A 25,958-nucleotide genomic window follows, 5' to 3' on the forward strand; every position below is an offset into this window, starting at 1 on the left:
GGCAAGATTTCTTTTTATACTGCAATTGGTGCAAGCCCCCAAAATGTATCCTCTCGGGAGTTTAAAGGTGTTTGAAAAAGCTGTCCTTTGCAATTTCTTATGCAGATATGGATACCAAAAAAGAAACAAGCAAAAATTTCGCAGGACCATTATTAATTAGCGTCACGGGTAGCCAAGTTAGTCTGTACAGAATAAACTTAAAAAACAACAAATGGTCTGGTAGCACTTTATATGCTAACAAAACATGTAGATGGTATCATGAGCTTTTGTGGGCACAGCCCACTTTTTCAGATGACTGGAGTTCTTTTCGGGTCATCTGAAGATGTGGGCTGTGCCCACGAAAGCTTATGATACCCTCTATATGTTTTGTTAATCTATAAAGTGCTACCAGACCATTTGTTGTTTTTTAAGTTTATCATTATGAATTAGTTCTCTTAATTCATTTTTTATCGAATTAGCTTTCTTTATTTCTCATTTGCCTATCAAAAAGAAATGAAAAATAATCCATGCAATTTTTTACAGTGAACTGCTCTTACGAAAAGCATATGGACTATCTTGACAGCTGCTGTATATGAATTAGTCTTAATCTCATCAGCTTCTATCGTATAGAAGTTAAATTCAGACTTTATATGCAGCAAACCTTCTGTTTTGAAGGCTAGTACCAAATTGCTTTATAAGTGATGCAGTTATAACTATGGATTTGGTTTATAACAAATAATAACAAAATGTGACTACCTGAGGATGACTTGCTTGTTCTAGGTAAAATATTTGCATACTATTTTCTGTGCTACTTTTTATGACTTTTACCTATAACAATGAATACTTTTATTCACACAATCTGAGTTCACAGCACAATGGCAGAAAAAAATAGAATCCCCCCTCTATGTAAAATGAATGTTCTCTAAACTATTTATGAAAAGGTGGAATGGTTAGAAAAATCTTTTTTTTCCTACCACTTTTACAGATTAAGGATTTTTATCTAGCACTGTAGTCCCAGGGGTGGCTACATGTGGCAATGGCTTATTAAAGATACATACAGATTCTTAAATTAATTAGGAGAAAGCATTCAGAAGAATTCCTTCCTAGAAGACAACTGGAGATATGAAAAGAACTTCAAGACACAGCCTTTTCCATGTTTAAAAAAGCAGTATTGTAAAAGAACAAAATTATTTACTTTCTTTTATGTGCTTTTTAAACAATGCCAGGGTGATCCAAATTCCCTTAATAGAGAAAACACTACAAAGAGGAAAACATGCATGTTCCAATCAAGCAATCAATATATGGGACAATTCTTGGGGATTTGTGATTGCCTAGGAGGATGGAATGATTGTAAAGTCTTGATTTGAAATTATCACTGATAATATGAGATGAAAATGCACAAGGAAAAACAAAACCAAGAGTTTGATCCTGAAACATGTGAGTAGCTTTACTTTCATTAATTCCTCCACAAAGTTCAATGGGACTACAACAGTGGTGGGCAATAAGCAGCCCAACATGATAGCTTGGGGTGGGCCATGGGTGTTTTATTTATTGGCTAAGGAATGGTGATCTGCGGCTAATGGGATCTGTAAGTGGCCATACCTGTGGGCAAGTAGGTGAATAAAGTATCCAGCAAACTGTGTTTGGCCCATAGGCTGCTTATCACCCACCCCTGGACTACACAAATGAGCAAAGTTATTCACATACTTTCATACTTACAGGATTAGGCCCTATAGCTTTTTGTCTGTTTGTTGATATAAGCTGTCTGACCATTTTCAACTGAAATAGTCAGGACATTTCAACTCAAGTGCCACTTACATCTTCAAAATAGAGTAAATAGGGCTTGTTTATTTTGAAATTCACCCCTATCCAGAGGGGCTGCACAAGGCCTTTGTATGAAAAGTTATGTTTTAAGGACAACAGGGAGTGCCCGCAATTTTTATGTCCATAGCTTTGCATAGTAGTGAATTTCACTTAGCTATTGGCTAACTGGACTGCATAAATCATTCTTCAAATTCCCATTCAGTTTGTAGCTACTACTTAGGAAAGGTAGTTCTACTGGATCTGTGTGCCAGCTGTTCATTTTAGGCATCTGTAGTACTCCTCAGAGATTCGGTTGCCTAGTAGTTAATGTTCTCAGTGCCACCTCCTCTTTGCAGCCTACCTCCTGCAGGCTGTCTTTTAACCAGGGGGTGCAATGAGGTAGGCAAGTGGCTTGGGCACCTTAAATCGTAGAGGCAGTGGTAGAGGAGCCTGGTCCCACTCACTCCACCGAGCTCTGTGTCAGAGCCTGTCTGGGGCCTGAATGTGACCTCCAAGTTACACTTCCTGGGAGGTCTCTTCCTACCTTCTTTTCTCTCCCAGCTTCCAGTCCAATAATATAAAGTGAAAAGAAAATGAAAAATCAACCAAACATCACCTCCATGTGGGCTCCACATATGGTAAGATTTCCTTGGGGAGGCTTTTCTGAGCTTGTATCAGGAGATTTCAGGGTAGGTCTGGCTTCTTCTGCAGCCTCCTCTCATTTGAGCTGGGTTGCTTTTTTTTTTTTTTTTTTTAACCTTTCCTCAGGTTAGAGCATGAGCAGCAGAGAGGTACTGGCTACATGAGCCTCATATCGTCCTTTAATGCCATCCAATCCAATGTAGGGTTACTTAGCACTTACACAACATACTTTACACAAATTATCTAGTGAGAAATATTGGTAGGTTACAAGTGATTCCTGTGCAGGCACTACTTTTAACCAGTTTGCCATGAAAGGCCCTAACAAAGAGGTGGTGGGTAGATTTTTTGTATTATTTTGGGTACTCATTTTGTCTTAGATATCAACCTAAAATAGTGGGTATCTACTGTTTTTATACCTCTAAAATATTACTTCTAAATTAGAGAGTATTTCTCTTCCATCTACCCAAAGATTTATAAATCGTATTCAAGATGATAAATTACAGTTTAAAAAGTATTTTCCAAATCTTGTTTACCTTACTTGGGTGAATAATCCTATTGAAGGCAAATGGGTCTACTTGTTTAAGTAGGCTGAGCAGAAACGGTGCCTCTGCCTGTAAGGGGAGAGGAAAGTACATTGTACTTATTTTTCAGAGAGAAATATTGTGTATATTGCTATATCAAAGGCATGATAAAGCAGTACAAAATGTATATGTGCTAGGCATTACAGAGATGGTATCAGACAGAACCGTTTCATTTATTTTCAACCAATAATTCCATATGTTTAACAAGTACACACTGTACAGTACTAAGAGGAACCTTTGTGTTTCTGAAGCTATCAGATCAATTTCTTAAATGGTTTCCAGTCTCTTTTTTAATATTATTTTAGAAAACAGAAGGATAGAAGAACTAAGACTTTGGTAAATCTATAAATAAGAGTAACACCTATTAATTTCTCCATGAAAAAAGAATTATTTTTTATTTCTAGAGCACAGCTGCCAATTAATCACAAATTCAAAAAAATTAATCATGATTAAAATTAATTGTGATTAATATAATTGTTAAACAACAATAGAATTTCAATTGAAAATTTATTAAATATTTTGAATGGTTTTCTACATTATCAAATATATCAGTTTCAATTAGACTACAGAATACAAAGCATACAGTGCTCACTTTATTTTTATTACAAATATTCGCACTGTAAAAATCATAAACAGAAGTAGTATTTTTCAGTTTACCCCATACAAGTGTAAGCAGGGGCTGAACTGCTGCTTGCTATCAGCCAGCTAAAACGAGGGGTGGGTGTGCCTACTACAATTGTTTAGCTCTGCAAGGTAATTAACTGTTAACTGTTGATATGTAAATACAGCTCAGGAGAAAATCCGAGGTGTGGCTATGTAAATCCCATTCAGCAAGGGCTGATGGAGGGTCAGTGTTGGAATGGAATGTGGGAACTGTAAAACATGCCATCAGTGCTTGCAGGAGACACACCACCATCATGGTAAGAGGTCTAGGAGGAACAAGCCTCCCCCCTTCCATACTTGAGGGAAGGGTTAAAGGACTTGAGTCAGCCTGTTTCACACCTGCCAGGTGTGAGTTGTGAGACTGACCCAACCTGCCCCTTTCCCCCTTTGTTTTAAGGACAGACCTAAAGCAGACTCCCTGAGGAGTCTTTTCTTTTGCTAGTCCAGTGGAAGCTGGATTCCTTGGCCAGTCCAGCTGTGGCTAAAGAGCTGAAATCACTGAGAGCTAAAATCACTGGTTTGGCTGAGAGCCAGACCTATTGCAGCCAGTGAAGTGGCGGCGACCAGTGGCGTGGCGTGGAGCGGCGGCAGGCAAGGAGCGGCGACCAGTGACGTGGCGTGGAGCGGCGGCAGGCGAGGAGCGGCAACCAGCGGCATGGGGTGGATTGGCAGCAGGCGAGGAGCAGCGACCGGCGGTGTGGCGTGGATTGGCAGCAGGCGAGGAGCAGTGACCGGCGGTGTGGCGTGGAGTGGCAGCAGGCGAGGAGCGGTGACCGGAGGTGTGGTATGGAGCGGCAGCAGGCGAGAAGTGGCAACTAGCTGTGGCAGCAGGCAAGGAGCGGCAGCAGGCGTTCAGCGGAGTGTCCAGTGGCGTGGGACGAGACAGCTGGTGGAGCACGATGGAGTTTCATATAAGGTGCCCCCTATCTATCCCCCCACCAACATTTCTACCCAGGTTGGGAGGTGAAACCCTGCAAGTGAACTTTGGGACTCTGGGTGGCACGAACCAGGGACAGAGACTTTTGGGGTGTCGGACTCTTTGGACTTCGGGTGATTCTTAGCTGGGGGGGGGGGGGATTGGCTCATGTTTGGGTTATGAACTCTGTTTGTGGTTTTTTTCCCAAGTTAATGCTGTATGTCTTCTCTACAGCACTAATTCGAACTAACTTAGTTCAAATTAGTTAATTCGAACTAAGCTAATTCGAATTAACGCGTCTAGAACTAAAAACTAGTTCGAATTAGCGTTTTGCTAATTCGAACTAGCATGTCCACATTAAGTGGACCCTGAACAGGGCTAAAGGATGGCCGGAAGCAGTGCCGGCAGGGCATCAGAGGAGGACTTAGAGCGTGGAGATGTTGTCTCAGGCTAGCCGAGGGCTGTGCTTAAAGGGTCCCGACCCCCACCCCGGACAGACAGTTCTCAGGGGCGCCCCGCTTGAAAACCAGTCCTGGCTTGGAGTGCCCAGAGTGCCCACACTGGGCACATCACACCACTCGGCCATCAGCCCGGCTGCACTTGCCGCAGGCTGCCATCTGGAGAGACGGGGCAATCGGGGGGCTGCAGGAAAGCTTCCACCCCCAGAAGCCCACAGAGCCAGCCGAGTCCTCCCCATCGGGGGCTCGTGCCCCATTCCTCTCTCACCTCCTTCCACTTACCCTTCCCTAGCCCCTCTTCTTGATGTACAAAATAAAGGACAATTGTGTTCAAAAATGGAATCTGTCTTTATTGAACAAAACTGGGGGAGACTGGGAAAAGGAGGTGGGAGAGGGGAAGAGAGAGGCTGGGAGATGGGGGGCAACTACAATGATCAGGGGTTGGGAACAGGTCCCATATGAAGAGAGGCTAAAGAGACTGGGACTTTTCAGCTTAGAAAAGAGGAGACAGAGGGGGGACAGGATAGAGGTCTCTAAAAGCAGGAGTTGGGTGGAGAAGGTGCATACAGAAAAGTTCTTCATTAGTTCCCATAAAGAAGGACTAGAGGACACCAAAGGAAAGGAATGGGTAGCAGGCTTCAAGCTAGTAAAAGAAAGTTCTTCTTCACAAAGCAAAGAGTCAACCTGTGGAACTCCTTGCTGCAGGAGGCTGTGAAGGCTAGAACTAGAACAGAGTTGAAAGGGAAGTGAGATCAAGTGATGGAGGTTGGGTCCATGGAGTGGTATTAGCCAGGGGGTCGAGTGGTGTCCCTGCCCAAAGTTTGTGGAAGGCTGGAGATGGATGGCACGAGACAAATGGCTTGCTCACTGTCTCCGGTCCATCCCCTCCAGGGTCCCTAGGGTTGGCCGCTGTCGGCTGACAGGCTACTGGGCTAGATGGACCTTTGGTCTGACCCAGGACGGCCACTGTAAGCTCAGGGCTCAGGGTCGGGGGTCTCAGTGGATCACCTTGATTTTCATGCACACCTGCTCCTGGGTGGCCAGGCTGGCAGCTCTCCTGCCCTAGACGGCCACCTTCCTGTGCCTAGTGCGGAGATCGTGGACAAGGTCCACGATGTCCGCAGTAGCCCAGGCGGGTGCCCGCCTCTTGTGGTCCCGGGCAAGCTCCCGGGAGCCGACAGCCTGGTCCCGGGAAGAGGGGGAGGGCTGGGGGGCATCGGGTGGTTGGCTCGATCCGTGCCAGGTGCAGGGTCTGCTGGCTGGGTGCTGGCAGGCTTGCACCTGGCACGGGCACCGTAGCCAGCCCGTACCCCTTTAAGGGGTCCGGGGCCGGGAGGGGGGCATAGAGTTTCCCTGGTGTTGGCCAGAGTGGCCACCAGGGAAACCTGGGAAGCCTTAGCCTCCCACTAGTTCGAATTAAGGGTCTGCACAGCCCTTAATTCGAACTAGCTAGTTCGAACTAGGCTTAATCCTCGTAAAATGAGGTTTACCTAGTTCGAACTAAGCGCTCTGCTAGTTCGAATTAAATTCGAACTAGCGGAGCGCTAGTGTAGCACCTATGAAAGTTAGTTTGAACTAATGTTAGTTCGAACTAACTTTGTAGTGTATACATACCCTCTGTTTCTTTAAATGTTTCTTTCCTACACTCAGACTCAGTGCTTGCGAGTGGGGAAGCATTGCCTCTCAGAGGCACCCAGGGGTTGTGAATTTCCCAGATTACTGTGTGGGGGCTCGAGCCAGTTCTATGTGAGATGGACCTCAAGATATTGAACCCAGCCCTGGTTACTGCCAGGCCTACCCAGCAGAAGGGTTACAAAAGTACTGTAGTGGAATCCCTTTATTTTTGAAGATGCAATTTATAAATATAGATTTTTTTTATATGTAATTGCACTAAAAAACAAAACAATGTAAAACTTTAGTGCCTACAAGTCCATTCTGTCTTATTTCTTGTTCAGCCAATCACTAAGGCAAACAAATGTGTATACATTTATGGGAAATAGTGCTGTTTGCTTCTTATTTTCATTGCCACCTGAAAGTGAGAACAGGTGTTCACATGGTACTGTTGTAGCAGGTGTTGCAAGATATGTACATGCCAGATCCATTAAATATTTGTATACTCCTTCATGCTTTGGCTACCATTCAGAGGACATACTTCTATGATGGTGATACTTATTAAAAAGCGTTAATTAAATTTGTCACTGCATTACCAGAAGAAAACTTAAAAGGAAATGTTTAAGGACCTCAGCTTCCAAAGCAAGTTCTATTTCCTTAAATTAAGGTCTATCACCTGTAGTCTCAGTAAAACAAGATACTTAAAGATATTTAAAGGATGAACTAAGAAATTATTTAATAACAAGAAATATATACAGATGTAATAAACAATTAAAAAAGCTCGATGATTTACAAAACGAATGGGCATTAAGCCCAGACTGCAACTAGAATAAATGGGCTACCAAGAAGATAGTCTTAACATTACCGTTGAATGACCATAAACTGGATGGGATCAGCTCATACCTATCTCTGTTGCAGGCAAAGGGAACCAAAACTGGAGAACCTCCAGGATCATACCACGAAGGGATCAGGACTACAGATGTTTGTAGCAGATAGATTGCAGATAGGTGGTTGATGATCTCTTAAGGAACCACTCAACACAAATGCAGGAACGGGGCTGCCTCCCGTGTTAACAGAAAGTTGTCATGCTATGTCAGAGAACACAAGAATTATGGGTCACCAATTTAAATGAATAGGCAGCAAACAAAGGGAAGTATTTCTGTACATAATGAACAATCAATGGAACTCTTTGCCAGAAGATGCTGTGAGGTCCAAGATAACAGCATTTAAAAAAGAACTAGATAAATTCATTGAGGATAGGTCCTTCAGTGGCTTTTATCCAGAACTAGCTAATTAGCCCATCAGAAGACGGGATTTTCAGATCTCTCCTCCATGTCGGTCTTCTCTCCTTGTTCACGGCAAGGGGGCGGAGCCTGGAGCTGCTGTCACGCCGCACGTCACTGCTCCCCCCCACCTCCCGCCGTGGCACTTGGCTGACTTCTGCGCTGCTTGGCCGGGCTGCCGTGGGGGAACAAGCAGAGCAAGTGGCTGCTTGGGCTCCTCCACGGCGGCCCGGCTGAGCGGCGCAGAAGTCAGTCGAGCACCACGGCGGGAAGTGAAGGGGGGGCGGGGCGGTGGTGTACATGGCCAGGCCCCACCCCCTGGCCATGTATGTCACCACCCCGCCTCCCTTCCTGTCCTGCCGTGGTGCTTGGCTGACTTCTGCACCGCTGAGCCAGGCTACCATGGAGGAGCAAGCGGCGCAAGCAACCATTTGGGCCCCACACTCCCCATACAGCACGGGCCGCCCAGAGGGAACAGCCAGCATTTCAGCAACAGCACCGCCCAGAGGGAACAGCCAGCATTTCAGCAACAGCGCCGCCCAGAGGGAACAGCCAGCATTTCAGGTAACAGCACCGCCCAGAGGGAACAGCCAGCATTTCAGCAACAGCACCGCCCAGAGGGAACAGCCAGCATTTCAGCAACAGCGCCGCCCAGAGGGAACAGCCAGCATTTCAGCAACAGCGCCGCCCAGAGGGAACAGCCAGCATTTCAGGTAACAGCACCGCCCAGAGGGAACAGCCAGCATTTCAGCAACAGCACCGCCCAGAGGGAACAGCCAGCATTTCAGGTAACAGCACTGCCCAGAGGGAACAGCCAGCATTTCAGGTAACAGCACTGCCCAGAGGGAACAGCCAGCATTTCAGCAACAGCACCGCCCAGAGGGAACAGCCAGAATTTCAGGTAACAGCACTGCCCAGAGGGAACAGCCAGCATTTCGGCGTTACAGACTCATAGACATTGGACTACTATATATGTGATGGGCAGAGGTGGTGTCCCTAGCCTCTGTTTGCCAGAAACTAGGAATGAGCAACAAGAAATGAATCACTTAATGATTACCATTATGTTAATTCCCTCTGGGGTACCTGTTGTTGACCTCTGAGGTTGATGAACCCTTGGTCTGACCCAGTATGGTCTTTCTTATGTACCTCTGGAAGAATAGCTTGGAAAACAGTGCAACACTATAAAATGTGAAGAGATTATGTCAACTGAACCAAACATTGCGTGATTAGTTTATTTTTTAATGCTGCTGCAAAACTATTGAAGATTTTGTTAAAATATGTAAATAATTTTACTTTAGCAAACATCTTCCCTCCCCTTTCAAGAGTAGGTGGAAAAAAGAGATCATGATACTGATGTTCTGACTGGCCTCAGAAAACCCCCAACATGCAATACTCTTGTAGGTGAAGTAGTCTTTCGAATGAATGAATGAATTTATGGAGACCAGTAAGGATTCCACAGATTAGCAGCTGCATAGTCCAAATTTTTCATAACTAGTTCCATAAATTAGAATTTAATTACCGGTTTTGTAGATAGTTATGGCTAAATTACAATAGAAACAATTTTCCTTCATTTTGCATATTACAGCCTTTTAAATTTCTTTGCCAATAAATATTTAATTATAGTGCAATAGTATCTTTATTAAAACTAACTTAAAATTTTGGACAGTTAATTTGAACCATTACCAGCCTTTTTTATTAGCTTTTAACAATTTCTAATCAACTACAAATTGTCTTACATTTTTCTAAAATGACCTTCGCCATGTTTAATTTATTAATGAAATCATTATCATTTCATTACATTTTGTGTTTTTAGATGCAGAACGATTTTCAGCTGATTGGCATACAGAAGATGTATCTTTTTCAGTTTATCATCATAACTGATTGACAGGCCTGAAGGCATGCAAAGTGCTATTCCCTTTGATGTTAGTCTCTCTGAAACTTTAGAAATGGAGAAAGGACTGTGACTGTGGAACCTCTTTTTAAAAAAAAGTCTAAAAAAACTCTATCATGCATGAATTTTTAAAAACATATGACAAATAGACATTGGATGAAATATTACAGTAAACTTCAAATAGAGGGCTGGAGGCATAAAAACAGCTCATTTATTTTACTTACGTCTGGATCAGTGAGTACCTGCTCTCCTCGGGCATTATTATGCAGCCCATACACAGGTAAGACTCTTTGACTGCAGTGTGTGACCTGTAGAATCAAGACACTGGATATCAGCAGTATGATACTGACCTCAGGACAGTGTTTTCAAGGGTATTATCAGCATAATTCAAGAGCGGTTGACTATGGCACTCATATAATTGGGAATAACATACATGCTCGATTAATGTAAGCTACTCCCAGTTATATTATATAACTCCGTAGTCAGTGCTTTTGAATTATGATGATATTACCCTATTCTTGAATCAGTATCAAAGCAACTGTCCATCCTTATGCTTTGACAAGAGAAAACCTTCTGGCAGGGACATAAACATAGTGTGACCTTCACGCATAGTGCATACCTATCCGTCACCAGAACCAAACTGAATTCAGGCTCCAGGAATGAGGATTCAGAGGCTCCTGAGCATTGTTGGAAAACTATAAAACAATTTAAAACGTGAAAAACCCTCAAACAGTGGGGGTCCAAGCCATAACCCAAGCAAGCCCTCCTGATAACATGGTTCAAGCAGTCTTAATGGGTCAAATGATGCCACTTAAACGGGGTTGTGGTCCTCAGCTCCTGGCTCAGAAATCTGGGCAATGTGGTTTTATTAAGCCCATGCTGCCAGGGAGGAAGTGCTCTGAGGCCTGGTATATCCGCCCCTCTACCCATGATCCTTTTGGTTGTATAGACCAGACACTCAGCTTTCTTAAACAGGGGAGGCAAATTGTTCCCCCTAATAGAAAATCTCATAAGAAATTCTTGAGGGGAACCTGACAGATTTTTCTGACTCCTCTCTGGGTTTTCTTAAGAGGAGCACAGTCTGGCCCATAGGGGATTTAGACTCAGTCAAGTCAAATTGGACATTTATGTTTCACCTCAAATACGGTAAATTATAATCCATCTCCTTTTGGGTACGTTTATTTGTGTATTTGGACTTGTAAATATGACTCATCTCAAGCACTGGGTATATGTGTCCATGACAAATAACAAAACACACAATAAACCAATGACTACCCAAGGACTCCCCTTCCCCAATAACATTTCATGAATAATAACTTTCAGGCCCCAGTGATGGGCCTTGCTGAATGCTTGGGAATTCAACATATTTGAGCTTCCTTACCCAAGCTGCTTATGAGTGTGGAAAGATCTGTTGAGCCTTCATGACTGTTTTTGTGATTATGAATGTACGAAATCACTCAGGGCATGATCTAGACTGATGAAAGGCTGTGCCTCCTCAGTGCTGCAACCTGCCCTTTACACTGCTTTTCTGTCAGAGTTAGAGTGGCCATATTTCCTAAAGTAAAATCGGGATGGTATGGGGCTTGCCTGAGCTGCCCCTTGGCACTCAGGGTTTGCCAGAGCTGATACTGCTTGTTGTTGATAACCCCATCCTGAATCTCATGTCCCATCCTGTCTGGGGCTTGCCCCATCACACTCTGTGCCTTCTGAGGCTGGGGCTGCCCCCCAAAATCTGTGCCACCCATGCCTGTAGCTGACACTTCACAAGTGCCATACCACTCGGGGGTAGGATTGACAACCCTGAGCTCTGTGCCACTTGGGACTGTGGCTGACTTATCCCCAGCTCTTCAACTCTCATGGCTGGGAATAGAATAGAGTCCCCACGCTCTGTGCCTCCTGTGACTGAGGCTGGAGCTGATCCCCTATGCCTTGCTGCCTAGCACATCTCATTGCCATACTCCCAATGTTCAACCACACCTTGCTGGGGGAGGAGGGGTGACTTTTTTGGTGAATTGAACATTTTGTTCATTTGCTCTTGCCAACTGATCAGTTGCCAAGAGCAAACAGGATAAAAGATGGCAAAAGCAAATGGGATAAATGCTCATCTCTCTCTCTCTATATATATGTATATGTGTTGGGATGGCCAGGACAGAGCTTATAGAGGAAACTATCCTGGCAAAAACAGGACACATGGTTACACTAGTGAGAGTTGCCACTCGTGGTCTCACACACACAAAGGCTCCAGCATGTAAGTTACTCCCAGTTATATTATGAGTGCTATAGGCAGCCACTCTTGAATTATGCTGCAGAACAACACCAATAAATTCCCAGGCCTAGACTTTCCCCTAGAAATGTGAGTCCTGTATGACCCAGCCTTCTCCTAGACAATAAAAATAATATAAATTTCATCATTTTATTAATAGGAAAACTGGAGGTTATAGCCATTTTTATTATTTCGTATTAATTTAATATCTACAATATGCACAAGTTCTGTTATCCCAAATGGACTTTCCCAAACACTTCAAACTCCCTGGTTTAGATAAAACAATAAAAAATAAAATTTATTAAGCACAAAAAGATCCAGCTGAGTTCAGGAGACTGAACATCAGTATGTGACCCCAAACTGTTTCATTGTTGAGATGTAAATTTTCACTCACATCCTCTTTCCTGCCAAAGAATGGCTATTTGATTTTGCTGACACCTGCCTAAATTGTTGGCTAGCCTTTTGTGTCTGGGGAACTGGTTTGTGGCTCCTCCTTCTGACTTGGTATGTGTCTAGTAATAGCATACAGAGATCCTATAACTTTAAATGCAATGTTACCACACAAATTTTACTAAGATAATAATTATCAGCAAATTATGAATTTTCAAATGATTCCCCACAAGGAATACTTTGAAATTATCATAGTCCTATAAAAGGGGTGAATATAGTGATACAGACTGTCATGATGGGTATCACCATTGGCAGCTGTTTAATGTTACCAGGTATTTCCCAAAACTTTTCCAAAATCTTCTAACTGCCCATCTATATTTGAATCCCCATTCTATAGTAATATTTGTTCTTAACATTATCACAAGTTAGGAACATATTCTGATAACAACATGCTTGCTTTCCAGTGTTGTTCCATAATTTAAAGTGAGTTTTCAGCTTCCAGTGAACTAATGCAAAGAACATGTCACCTAGTAATATATATTTATTCTTTTAAAATACATATTAGATAAAACAGCAGCAATTCAATTTGGATGCCTGGAAATGAGCGATAAATACTACTTAAAACATTTTTTTCTTTTCAAGGAGAAAGGTGCTTCTTTAGAGGACATAAAAAGTCTTTAGCAATAATCCTCATGCAACAATCCAGGATGCCAATCAATACTGTATCCAGCATAGTTCACAATCAATACAGCGCAGTAAAAAAAAAAATGTGGAGTGTGTGTGTGTGTGTGTGTGTGTGTGTGTGTGTGTGTGTGTGTGTGTGTGTGTGTGTAAAGGCCAAAAGAATGATCACCTAGGGGTATAACCAAAGTTTATAATATTGGCTGCTGAATAGAGAAATGAAGCAGCTGGTGAAAGAAAGAAAGAAAGAAAGAAAGAAAGAAAGAAAGAAAGAAAGAAAGAAAACAACATTTATTCTCAGATAAAATATTTCTCCATTGCTAATATATATGGATCACTGCTGCAGTAAATGTTCCTCAGTCTCCTGGACATTGTGGAATACCACTTCTGGCGGAGGAAGACCAGTTCTGACTGGTGGGACTGCATCGTCCTGCAGCAATGGGATGACCAGGAGTGACTCCAGAACTTCTGCATGCAGAAGACCACCTTCCTTGAGCTCTGTGACTGGCTCGCCCCTGCCCTCAGGCAACAGGGCACCCGACTGTGACCTGCTATGCCCCTGCAGAAGCATGCCGCCATTGCCCTCTGGAAGCTTACCACACTGGACAGCTACTGCTCTGTTGGGACCCAGTTCGGTGTGGGGAAATCCACAGTTACTGACCTTGGCACTAAAAGTCGAGTGTGCTAATAAAGTTTGCAGATGACACAAAGTTGGGAGGTATTGCCAATTCAGAAAAAGATCGGGGAAATCATACAGGAAGATCTGAATGATCTTGTAAATTGGAATAATAGTAATAGGATGAAATTTATTAGTGAGAAGTGTAAGGTTATGCTTTTAGGGATTAATAATAAGAATTTTAGTTATAAGCTGGGGACACATCAGTTGGAAGTAACGGAAGAGGAGAAGGACCTTGGAGTCCTGGTTGATCACAGGATGACTATGAGCCACCATTGTGACATGGCTGTGAAAAAGGCTAATATGGTTTTGGGACGCATTAGGCAAGGTATTTACAGTAGGGATAAGGAGGTGTTAGTGCCGTTATACAAGGCATTGGTGAGACCTCATTTGGAATACTGTGTGCAGTTCTGGTCTCCCATGTTTAAGAAGGATGAATTCAAACTAGAACAGGTACAAAGAAGGGCCACTAGGATGATCCGAGGAATGGAAAACCTGTCTTATGAAAGTGATAGAGATGTAGCCGTGTTAGTCTGGTGTAGCTGAAACAAAATACAGGACTATGTAGCACTTTAAAGACTAACAAGATGCTTTATTAGATGATGAGCTTTTGTGGGCCAGACCCACTTCCTCAGATCAAATAATGGAAGAAAATAGTCACAACCATATATACCAAAGGATACAATTTAAAAAAAAATGAACACACATGAAAAGGACAAATCACTTTTCAGAACAGAAGGGGGATGTGGAGGGGGGGGGGGGGAAAGGAAGGTGAATGCCAGTGAGTTAATGATATTAGAGGTGGGGAAGGGGAAATGTCTGTGAGTTAATAGTATTAGAGGTGATAATTGGGGAAGCTATCTTTGTAATGTGTAAGATAGCCGGGGTCTTTGTTAATTCCGGTGCGGAGAGTGTCGAATTTTAGCATGAATGCCAGTTCAGAGGATTCCCTTTCAAGTGCAGATTTGAATGTCTTCTGAAGTAGGATGCAGGTTAGCAGGTCATTAAGACTGTGTCCTTTCTGGTTGAAATGACAAGCAACTGTTTTTTCTTTGTGATCCTGTCTAATGTCTGTTTTGTGGGCATTGATTCTTTGGCGAAGTGTCTGAGACGTTTGTCCAATGTACATAGCAGACGGACACTTACGGCACATGATAGCATAGATTATATTTCTGGAGGCGCAGGAATATGTATTCTTGATCTTGTAACTCACTTGGTTAGGCCCAATAATGGTGTCAGCAGAGTGAATATGAGGACAAAGCTGGCAGCGGGGTTTGTTGCAAGGGAAGGTACCAGGGTTGGTATTAGTGTGGTATGTCCTGTGGTTGTTGGTAAGAATCATCTTGAGATTAGGTGGTTGTCTATAGGAGACTATGGGTCTGTCTCCCAGAGCTTCTTGGAGTTTAGTATCCTGTTCCAGTATAGGCTGTAATCTATTGATAATGTGTTGGACAGGTTTAACAAACCTCTCTCCTCTGATCCTACCTCGGAATACCAAAAGAAATTACTCTGTCTCCTTAAAAGCCTCCCTACAGCTACTCAGGAATATATCCACACAGAAACACCTTCCGACCCCCAACCAGGATTTTTCTTTCTGCTTCCCAAGATCCATAAACCTGGACACCCCGGACGCCCCATCATCTCTGGTATTGGCACGCTCACTACTGGTCTATCCAGCTATGTAGACTCTCTCCTCAAACCCTACGCAACCAACACCCCCAGCTATCTCCGAGACACTACTGATTCCGGAGAATCGGGCCAGTCTAGACGCTCTTTTCCGGCTTATCTACAAGCTGGAAAAAAGCGGCGGACATCTTTATTTAAATCCCGCGGGGGATATTTAAATCCCCCGCGGATTTCCCTATTCTGAAGTTTAAAATTAGCATGCCCCTTTTGGAAAAGGAGCCAGTGTAGACGTAGCCCAGATGTTTAGCTCTGCAAGGTAATTAACTGTTAACTGTTGACATGTAAATACTGCTCAGGAGAGAATCCGAGGTGTGGCTATGTAAATCCCATTCAGCCAGGGCTGATGGAAGGTCAGTGTTGGAATGGAATGTGGAAAATTGTAAATAATTTGGGACTGTTGTGGGGGTAACTAATCATGCTACCCCTAAATGTGGGAACTGTAAAACATGCCACCAGTGCTTGCAGGAGAGTCACCACCATCATGGCAAGAGGTCTTGGAAGAACTAGCCTCCCCACTTCCAGAGTTGAGTGAACAGAGCTGGGGGAAAGGGTTAAAGGGTTTGAGTCAGCCTGCTTCACACCTGCCAGGTGTGAGCTATAAGACTGGCCCAGCCTGCACCTTTCCCCCTTTGTTTTAAGGACAGACCTAAGGCAGACTCCCTGAAGAGTCTTTTCTTTTGCTAGTCCAGTGAAAGCTGGATTCATCTGCTAGTCCAGCTGGTGGCTAAAGTGTTGAAATCACTGAGAGCTGAAATCACTGGTTTGGATGAGTGCCAGACCTGTTGCACTAGTGAAGTAGCGGTGACCAGCGACGTGGCGTGGAGCGGTGGCAGGTGAGAAGCGGTGACCAGCGGCGTGGCATGGAGCAGTGGCAGGTGAGGAGTGGCCATCAGCGGCGTGGTGTGGAGCAGCAGCAGGTGCCCAGTGGAGCATCCAGAGGTGTGGAACGAGACAGCTGGTGGAGCGTGGCGGAGTTCCGTATAAGGTGCCCCCTATCTATCTCCCGACCCCCATTTCTACCCAGGTTGGGAGGTGAAACCCTGCGAGTGAACTTTGGGACGTTGGGTGGCACGGACCAGGGACAGAGACCTTTGGGGTGTCGGACTTTTTGGACTTCTTGGCTGGGGTGGGGGCTTGGCTCTTGTTTGGGGTTATGAACTCTGTTTGTGGTGTTTTCCCCCAAGTTAATGCCGTATGACTTCTCTTTCTGTTTCATTAAATATTTCTTTCCTACACTCAGACTCAGTGCTTTTGAGTGGGGAAGCATTGCCTCTCAGAGGCGCCCAGGGGTGCGTGAATTTCCCAGATTACTGGGTGGGGGCTCGAGCCGGTTCTATGTGTGATGGTTCTATGCGATATTGAACCCAGCCCTGGTTACTGCCAGGCCTACCCGGCAGAAGGGTTACATGTAGAAGGGGGATCCCGTAAATATAGAAAACTGAGATTTCCAGAAAGCCTTTGACAAGGTCCCTCACCAAAGGCTCTAAAGAAAAGTACATTGTCATAGGATAAGAGAGAAGGTCTTCTCATGGACTGATAACTGGTTAAAAGACAGGAAACAAAGGGTAGGCATAAATGGTAAGTTTTCAGAGTGGAGAGAAGTAACTAGTGGGACCAATCCTATTCAATTTATTTATAAATGATCTAGAGAAAGGGGTAAAAAGTGAGGTAGCAAATTGCTCAAGATAGTTAAGACCAAAGCCGACTGTGGAGAGCTTCAAAAAGATCTCACCAAACTAAGTGACTGGCCAACAAAATGGCAAATGAAATTTCATGTTGATAAATGTAAAGTAATGCACATCGGAAGAAATAATCCCAACTATACATACAATATGATGCAGACTTATTGAGCAATAAGTGCTCAAGAGAGAGAGAGATCTTGGAGCCATTGTGGATAGTTCTCTGAAAACATCCACTCAGTGTGCAGCTGCAGTCAAAAAAGCAAATAGAATGTTAGGAATCATTACAAAAGGGATAGAAAATAAGACAGAATATATCTTATTGCCTCTATATAAAACCATGGTATGCCCACATCTTGAATACTGCATACAGATGTATCTCATCTCAAAAAAGGTTTATTGGCATTGGAAAAGGTTCAGAAAAGGGCAAGAAAAATAATTAGGGGTTTGGAATGGGTCCCATATGAAGAGAGAGTAATAGACTTGGACTTTTCAGCATAGAAAAGAGGAGACTAAGGGGGGAATATGATAGAGGTAGATAAAATCATGACTGGTGTGGAAAAAGTGAATAAGAAAAAGTTATTTACTTATTCTCACAATATAAGAACTAGGGGTCACCAAATGAAATTAATAGGCAGCAGGTTTAAAACAAACAAAAGGAAGTTTTTCTTCACTCAGAGCCCAGTCAACCTATGGAACTCCTTGCCAGAGGATGTGGTGAAGGCTAGGACTTTAACAAGGTTCAAAAAAGAGCAAGATATATTCATGAAGGTTAGGTTCATCAATGGCTATTGCCAGAATGGGTGGGAATGGTATCCTTACCCTCTGTTTCTCTGGAGATGGGTGACAAGGGAGGGATCATGTGAGGATTACTTCTTACATTCCCTACCTCTGGGCCACTGTTGGCAGAGAGGATACTGGACTGGATGGACCACTGGTGACCCAGTATGACCATTCTTATGTTCTTATGTGTATATAGGGAAAGCTATAGAACTCACCTGAAGTGCCTTCACTGGGATTGTCTGAGGCCTGGGAGGGAAGGGGGGGGGGGCGGGAGGACAGGTGGGGCAGCATGGTGAGGAGCACCTCCTGGTTGGCGGGTATGGTGGCTCCTTTTTCTGGTCCTCCTCAACTCCACTCTCATGGAGGCTGATGCTGGGCATATCCTGGCTGGACTTGACGATGACCCCGGGGTGGGGGATAACTGTCGACATGCCCAGGATGGCATTGTAATAGCAGCAGGTGTGAGGAGCTGCCTCAGAGTGTCCACTTTGCTCTCTGGCCTTGTTGTAGGCCTGCTGTCAGGGGCGGCCCGTGACTATAGGCCGACTCGGCCGTTGCCTAGGGTGCCGCCTTCAATGGGGTGCCCGCTGATGACGTCACGCCATTGACGGCTGTGCAGGCGGGGGCGCCGATCACGCATTCCGCCTGGGGCGTCAGCTGCCGCAGCCCAACTCAGGCTGCCCCTGCCTGCTGTAGTTCTTTTATCTTCATGTGGACCTTGTCAAGGGTTCACATGTACCCCTTCTCAGTCAGGCTGGAGGCCATCTGGCCAGAGACTTTGGCATTTCTCTCCTGGTGCTGAGATCCTGGAGTTTGGTCTCCTCACTCCTGGCCTCAATGAGAATCAGGATCTCCACACCAGTATGGGCCGGTGCTCTCTTTTGTCACAGCCGACCGTGTTACGGGAGTGCTGGCAGACAGGGGGGGCTCAGAGGAAGCGCTGGGATCTGACATGGCTCCTGGGATGGGTGCTGTGTGGCACGGGGCTGTGAAAGGTCCACACAGTCTTTTCCTTCAGCCTGCTGCTTTAAGCTCTGCAGGAGAAGAGGAGCACTGGGGATGTCAAGTCAGGGCTGGCCTTACCATGAGATGAACTGAGGCAGCTGCCTCAGGTGCCAGACTGTGGGGGGGCGCCACTAGGACCCAGAGTATAGAAAATTGTGTCTGCTGCTTATGCATATGTAGGTAGCAGAGCAGTACCATGAAAGGAGTAGAACAGGAAGAAAGCAGAATTGAGACCTTTCAAAGTTTTGGCCCAAGCGAGGAGTCATGGGGGCGTCATTTGAGCTCCCCGCCTCAGGTGTCAAAATGTTGTGGGCCAGCCCTGTGTTAAGAGTGGCCAAAGCAGTCACATCTGTAGCTGTGAGAGGCCTCTGGAGGCCAATCATTTCGAGCATCCACACTCATGTTATTTTGAAATAACAATTTCAAAATAAGCGATATTCCTCATGGAAAATAGGAGTTGTTATTTTGAAATAATGAGCTTGGTAGTGTGGACTCTCCACTTCTTATTTTGAGATAAGGAGAGTTATTTTGAAATAACTCCCTAGTGAAGATCAGGGCTAAGATCCATAGACCTCCTAACTACAGTATTTCATGAGTGGAAAAAAATCCTGTAAAGTAAAAGTAAGGAAGAAGTTTAATTTGACTTCTAAGATTTTGGGACTACATGGAAACTTCACGATGTCTGAATGCCCAGGCTTCAGGAATTTCAGTGCATCAGTGGACAGAATCAGAATCTCTTTTGCAGAATCTTAGGGCCCCTGACACTTGAGTTAGTCTGTTAATTGCACTTGCATGCAAAAATCCACCTTCTCTCTCTCTCTCTCTCTCTCTCTCTCTCTCTCTCTCTCTCTCTCACACACACACACACACACACACACACACACACACACACACAGAACTGCTATCCACTTCAGATACAATTTTCAGGCAATAGATTCTTCAATCTTCTCTGAATGCATTTCAAGATAACAATTTGTATAGTGAGATATAAAATGATTCCTGTGGGGGAGGAAGTAATTATTGAGTTCAAAGCTAAATTAATAGACTTTACAGCATCTTTTTAATCTTGGGCTAATTCTCTTATGAGAGGGCTCTCAATGGCAGTCACTGCCAGCTGCTTCCCATGAATTATGATGTCTTTCCACTGCAAAGCGAAGGAAAATAGCCTTTAACTATGACTTCTTCATACAGAAGGAGATCCATACTGCAACACCGAAATTACAGGTAAGGATATTAATTTTCCTATATACTGCATCCAAGGGAATAGACCATGGGTAGGGAACGTTTTGGAGTCAGGGGCTGCTGACCCAGAGAAAATCAGTTCAGGGCTGCACAAAAGTGAGAAGTAAAATTAAAAAAAACCTCACCACCTTAGTGACTGTGAAGCAGAAAGAAACTCCCCCACAATCCCTTTGCACAGCGTAGCCTCGGGGGATCCAGACTAGTAGATTTTGTGGGGGAAAGGGCATCAGGCAGCGCTTTACAGTGCTAGCCAAGGGAAGGGGGAGTGGCAGCATATGGAGTCACTTCCTCTCCCACAAGACAGAGCCCTTGGATTGGCCGTGGCTCTGGGTTGCCTTAATCTAGACTGTGAGGCAGTGCTGGTGCTCCCAGACCCAGGAAGGGAGTTGTAGGGAGGGGCATGGGGCTGGAACATGAGCAGGGAGCTCCCAATGTTGGGTGGGGGAAGCCCAGAATCCAGCCCCCAGGTCTTAGGTTCCCCTCTACCTCCCATCCCGGAATAGACTTTAACCATCTAGAAGGAAAGTTTTTCTGTTTGATTCTCTCCTGCAAATTTAGTAAATCAACCAGAGGTGTAGCGAGGGTGTTATGCGCCCGGGGGCAAAGGAAAAATTTGCGCCCCCTCCCCGCCTCACCATCATGTGGCATGGCCCCAAACCTGGTGCACAGCTGAGGGGAACTTGTACTGCATGTTCCCCCACCCCCTACAGTTTGGGGCCGGGCTCCTGCATGCACTAACCTGCTGGTGGAGATGGAGGAGGGTCGGGCTTGGAGCAGAGAAGCAGGGAGGAGGCTCCAGCTGCCGGTGGCAGGCGGAGTAGGAGCACGTGAGCTGAAGGGATAATGGGGAGAGCAGAATGGGATTAAATTGGAGCCTCCCTAGCATGGTGCCCAGGGGCAACTGACCTCTCCGGCCCCCTCACTTCACTACGCCACTGCCCCACCTCCTGCAGATCTATCATCTTATGCATGTGCAAAATCTGTGAGAGCCGTCCCATGAATCTGCAGTTAGTGTCTGTGGTGCCTGCTTCTGGGTGGTGTCTCAATGCTGCCACATTCACCTCTAAAGAGGGGGCTTCCTAAAGCAGGCCCTTGCTGCTGACCCCCAAGGCATCCACAGGTCCAGTCTCCTTTCAATGGGCCCACTTCTCAGGGCTCATTGATCTTGGATCTGTCTTCCATCCCCTCTCCAACCTTTGCAACTGCCCAGAGGTGCTCACCTTCCGCCTTATACATTCCCACCTCATTCACCCTACAGGGACAGTCTCTGCCTCACTTGTCCTAGGGACTATTTTACCAAGATGTAATACAAAGTTTCCATGTGAAAGGACTCAATACAAAGCTAAAAACTTCAATGAGAGAATGATTAATACAGAGACCTGTCTACATCTGCTGCAGGGAGACACCTCTGCCTGCCTCCACCCCTCTCCCCCCAGAGTCTCCAGCCCTATTGCAAAGTGGGGGAGGGGAAGAAAAGATGCTGAGGCCCATCCAATGGGACTGAAGCAGTCATGAGCAAGCCATGTCCAGGAGCCATTCTCCTGTCCATTGCTGGTGCTGTGTTGCTTCAGGCACGCTGAAATGCAGTCACCTCTAGGGTGGGCTGGACAGCTGTTTGACACCTGCACAGGGTTTCAGGCAGGGAGCAGTGTGGGCTGTCTTCCTGCAGAGCCCCCATCAGAACTACCATGCCCTCCTGGCTTAAGAAAAGAATAAACAGGAGGATTGGAAATTAACCCGCCCAGTCTCATGTCCCCTAGGCAGGGACTGAGCCATCTACATTAGGCCCCAGCTGGAGTATCATATTCAGTTCTGGGCACCACATTTCAGGACACGTGGAGAAACTGGAGAAAATCCAGAGAAGATTAACACAAATGATGAAAGTTCTAGAGAGCATGAGGTATGAGGCAAGGATGAAGGAATTGGCCTTGTTTACCTTGGAAAAGAGAAGACTGAAAAGGGACACGAGAGCAGCTTTCAAGTATCTAAAAGATTATCATAAGGAGGAGGAAGAAAAATTGTTGTGCTTGGCCTCTGTGGTTAGGATGAGAAGCAATGGGCTTCAATTGCAGCAAGGGATGTTTAGGTTGGACATAAGGAAAAACTTCCTGCCTGTCAGGGTGGTTAAACACTGGAATAAATTGCCTAGGGAGCTTGTGAAATCTCCATCACTGGAGATATTGAAGACCAGGTTAGACAGACACCTGTCAGGGATGAGCTAGGGCAACTTAACTTTGGAAGTCCAGGGGCCACACTGATACTTACAGAACATGCTGAGGGCCTCAACTTAAGTGTAGTTGCATATGCAAGCAAATATATACAAATAGCTTCTCTCACACTGACAGGCATGAATACAAAGATTAAGGAAAGACTACACAACACACAGGCCCCATTTAAGTCAGCTCTGCTGATATTAATAAAATGCAATATTTACCCGATTTCTACCCATGTGACAGCACTTTCCATGAGCAATGACAGTCCAAGACTTTAACTACTAAAACACATATCAACAGAAGATCATTACACTGACTACTTTTTTGTTTTGGTTCCCACTCGCCAGCCACGTGTTGATCCCCACATAAACCCAAACTGCACCGCAGGCCGCAAACAAACTGGCCGTGGGCAGCATACCACGTTATTAATAAATATTTTTAAATCTTTACCTTTTCTCTCTGCTACCATGTCTCCTCTCCTTGCTGCATCATCTCCCCTGGTGCCTGCTGCCCCCCATCTCCTCACCCTCCTCTGCTGTCCTGACTCCTGCCCTTCTCACTGCCCTAAACCCTCCTGCGACCTGTCTCCCTCCACCAGCCCTTCTCTCCTCTCTGTGCCCACTCCTCCACTAGCCCCACTCTGATCAGGTGAGCTACCCCTCCTCATCCCCTCTTCTAACACCTCCCTCTACACACCTGCCCGGCCTCTCTCCTCTGGTGCTGGTCCCTCCCCTGCAGGTGTCTGTCCTTCTGCTTCACCCCAGAATCTCCTGGCACCAGGGCCGGACAGAGACATGGGCGAGCCGGGCAGCTGCCCAGGGCGCCAGCCAATTGGGGGCACCTGATGGCAGTTGTAAGGGGTGTGCGGCATACCTTACAGCTGCCATCAGGCACCGTACTCCCGGCTCCCACAGTGCCGGCCCACCCGCATCCCTGTGGCGCTGGCCAGCAACGCCCTTTCCCCCATGGCCGGGGGGCCCTACACGGCCTGGTGCGTGTTCCAGCAGTGACAGCCGGGCCGGACTGGGCTGCGATTGCACCGTGCACCCTAGGGGCGGGTCTGGGCTGTGTGCCAGTGGCTGTAGCTGGGCTGCGCATGCGCCGTGCACCCCAGGGGCGGGCCGACTCCCCACGGGCAGGCCCGCGCATACACTGTGCGCCCGGGGGCAATGCTGCGTGCCCATGCCCGGGACACCAGAATACCTTGGGCTGGCCCTGCCTGGCACCTGAACCTTCCCTTAGCCCTGCACCCTCCAGGTGCCTCTCCCTTCCCTCACTGCACCTGCCCCCTTTGCCCTCTTTTTCGCTGATGCCCACCCCCTCACCACCCTCTGCCTCCATTTCCCTCATGCCCCTGTGCCCTCACACATGCCTTGCACCATCCCCACCTTTCTCATGCCCACCCCTCCTTTCAAGCCTTCTCCCAGCACCTCTCCTTCCCCCCTCAAGACCCTAATGCCCTTCCCCTCTCCTCTCCCAGCATCACCCTGTCCCCCCTCCCACTGACACCTCCCCTCCTGCCCTTTTCCTCATTGTCTGAACTTGGCCCCCTGGGATTTGTATCTTCCCTCTCCCTTCCACCTCCGCACAAGTTCCTTCCCTCCCTTCCCCTCCGCTCCCCTCCACTCAAGCTGCTTCCTCTCCCACCCCTTCCCCCTAGTTTTCCGCCTGCCCTGCCCTGCCCTGCCCTTCCGTACCGTACCTTCTGCCTTCCACTTGTGGGTCTGGAGTCTGCGCTCGGGCCCCAAAAGTCCCCAGACTCCGAACCGGAAGCTAGGCCAGCACCGCGCGGTACTGAACACCTTTAAAGTCCTGGGCCGTGATATCACGTCACACCCGGGTGTCTCCCTGGTCACCTGGAAACGCTGCGCAGCTTGCGCAGGCAAGGGGGAGCTGACTGAATGCTGACATGGGTGGCGAGTTCTATGGCCGGCCCTCCCGGCCCCGGACCTTCCCTGCCGTGCGCAGTGTGCGCAGGCAAGGGGGAGCCAACAGAACACTGCGCACAGCAGGGACAGCCCGGGGCCGGGGGGGGGGGGGATGGCCATATAACTCGCCTCCTATGCCAGGTGAGCCTGCACAGCATGCGCTCTCTCTCATCCGGCCCGGAGCCCCCCTAGCGTGGTGCCCGGGGGCAATTGCCCCCTCCCCCCCCGTGCCCCATTCGCTACTCCTCTGAAATCAGCTTAGGAAGAAGAAGCACAATTGTATGCATACTCTCTTCTGCTAAGTTTAAATTCATCCCTTTGAAGAGGATTTGCAAAAACCAAGGCACCAGTGATTCTCCTTTAAACACTGATCCTTTCTGGAGGAATGCATTTGAAAAATGCAGGTAAAAAAGGTAGAGCCAAAATGCATCAAACACAATTCTGACATCATCTGGGTAATCAGTGCAAGAGGAGGAAGGCAAGGAAGCAAAAATAATGGGAAATGGATGCAATCAAAGCTCTTGATCAACAAGATAAGCGCAGTGCAGCAAAAGCAGGACCTAGGTATGTTTATTCTGGATGAACTAAAGTAGACAAAGAAATGGCAGCTTCACAGCCTTGAATGCTCTGGAATGCTATTCCAATTATAGCCTATCAAGTTACTTGCCTATCATGCTATTAATATGGTTGTGTTAATTTAGATTAATTAGGTAATAGTTAAGAGCTGTAGTGTAAGAAATCTGCTAAAGGCTGGTATGCAGCACAATATGTCCTGCCTGCCCAGAATGGAGTAACTTGTGTGTGTATGTGTGGCATATCTACCTGGCCAGAGGGTTATACTCAGGAGAGTGGTAGGCAGGCATTGCAACGCTGCTCTCAGCATTCCCACAGGTCCTTTGTGTTAGCTTGACTGATGTCTGGGTTCAGGTGTAATACACTAGGGCTTATGTCTGCCCATTGCAGTATGTGAAGGCCCACTGAATACTAGAACAGCAGCACTCAACTCCTGGGGGAGGGGGGACTTTGCCATTGACCCACCTGGGAACAAGTTCATGCCCTTTCTTGACTGGGGCTAGGGCATGCTTGTAAATAGGAGTCTAGCAAGAGCCCCAAATTAGTGATCCTGCTGCTTGTACCTATCTGTGTGCGTACGCTGCTTGATATGGTGACCATGTCTGGTAAAAAGCCCTGCCTCCCCACACACAGCCAAGCTTGTTGGTGGGGTGCACTGACTGGGCTGTGTGGCAGTTCAGATGCCATTAGGCATAGGAGCAGCATAGGTGCAGTACAGCCCAGCCGAAGGGCTGTCTGGTGAATCAGGTTCCCCTGCAGTGCAGTGGTTCCTGCTCTAGGGCAGTGTTTCCCAATTTTATTTGGCCATGGAATCTTTTTCAGCTTTTCAGAATTTCAAGGAACCCCTAGGTTTGTCAAGCAAAAAAAAAGGGGGGGGGGCGGAGGGAAAATCCCCGCCAATGCATGAAAATCACATTCCTTCCCCTAGACCCCTCCACCCCTCTTCCTTGAAGCCTCATTAGCTCTGTTCCCCTCCTCTCCATCACTTGCTATCCCCAGGCCTTATGCACTC

General features: G+C 46.4%; 1 long non-coding RNA gene across 1 annotated transcript; it reads right to left on the bottom strand.

Annotated features, from left to right (window-relative positions):
• Window positions 1-3,563: 3,563 nt before the first annotated feature.
• Window positions 3,564-11,209, bottom strand: LOC142827567 (uncharacterized). Its single transcript, XR_012902240.2, has 3 exons — window positions 10,052-11,209; window positions 7,557-7,741; window positions 3,564-4,554 (listed from the first exon to the last, which is right to left on the bottom strand). It is a non-coding gene; the product is annotated as an uncharacterized LOC142827567 (long non-coding RNA).
• Between the last annotated feature and the right edge of the window lie 14,749 nt (window positions 11,210-25,958).

Source organism: Pelodiscus sinensis, chromosome 3, assembly GCF_052426305.1.
Source record: "Pelodiscus sinensis isolate ZL-2025 chromosome 3, ASM5242630v1, whole genome shotgun sequence".
NCBI classification, from domain to species: domain Eukaryota; kingdom Metazoa; phylum Chordata; order Testudines; family Trionychidae; genus Pelodiscus; species Pelodiscus sinensis.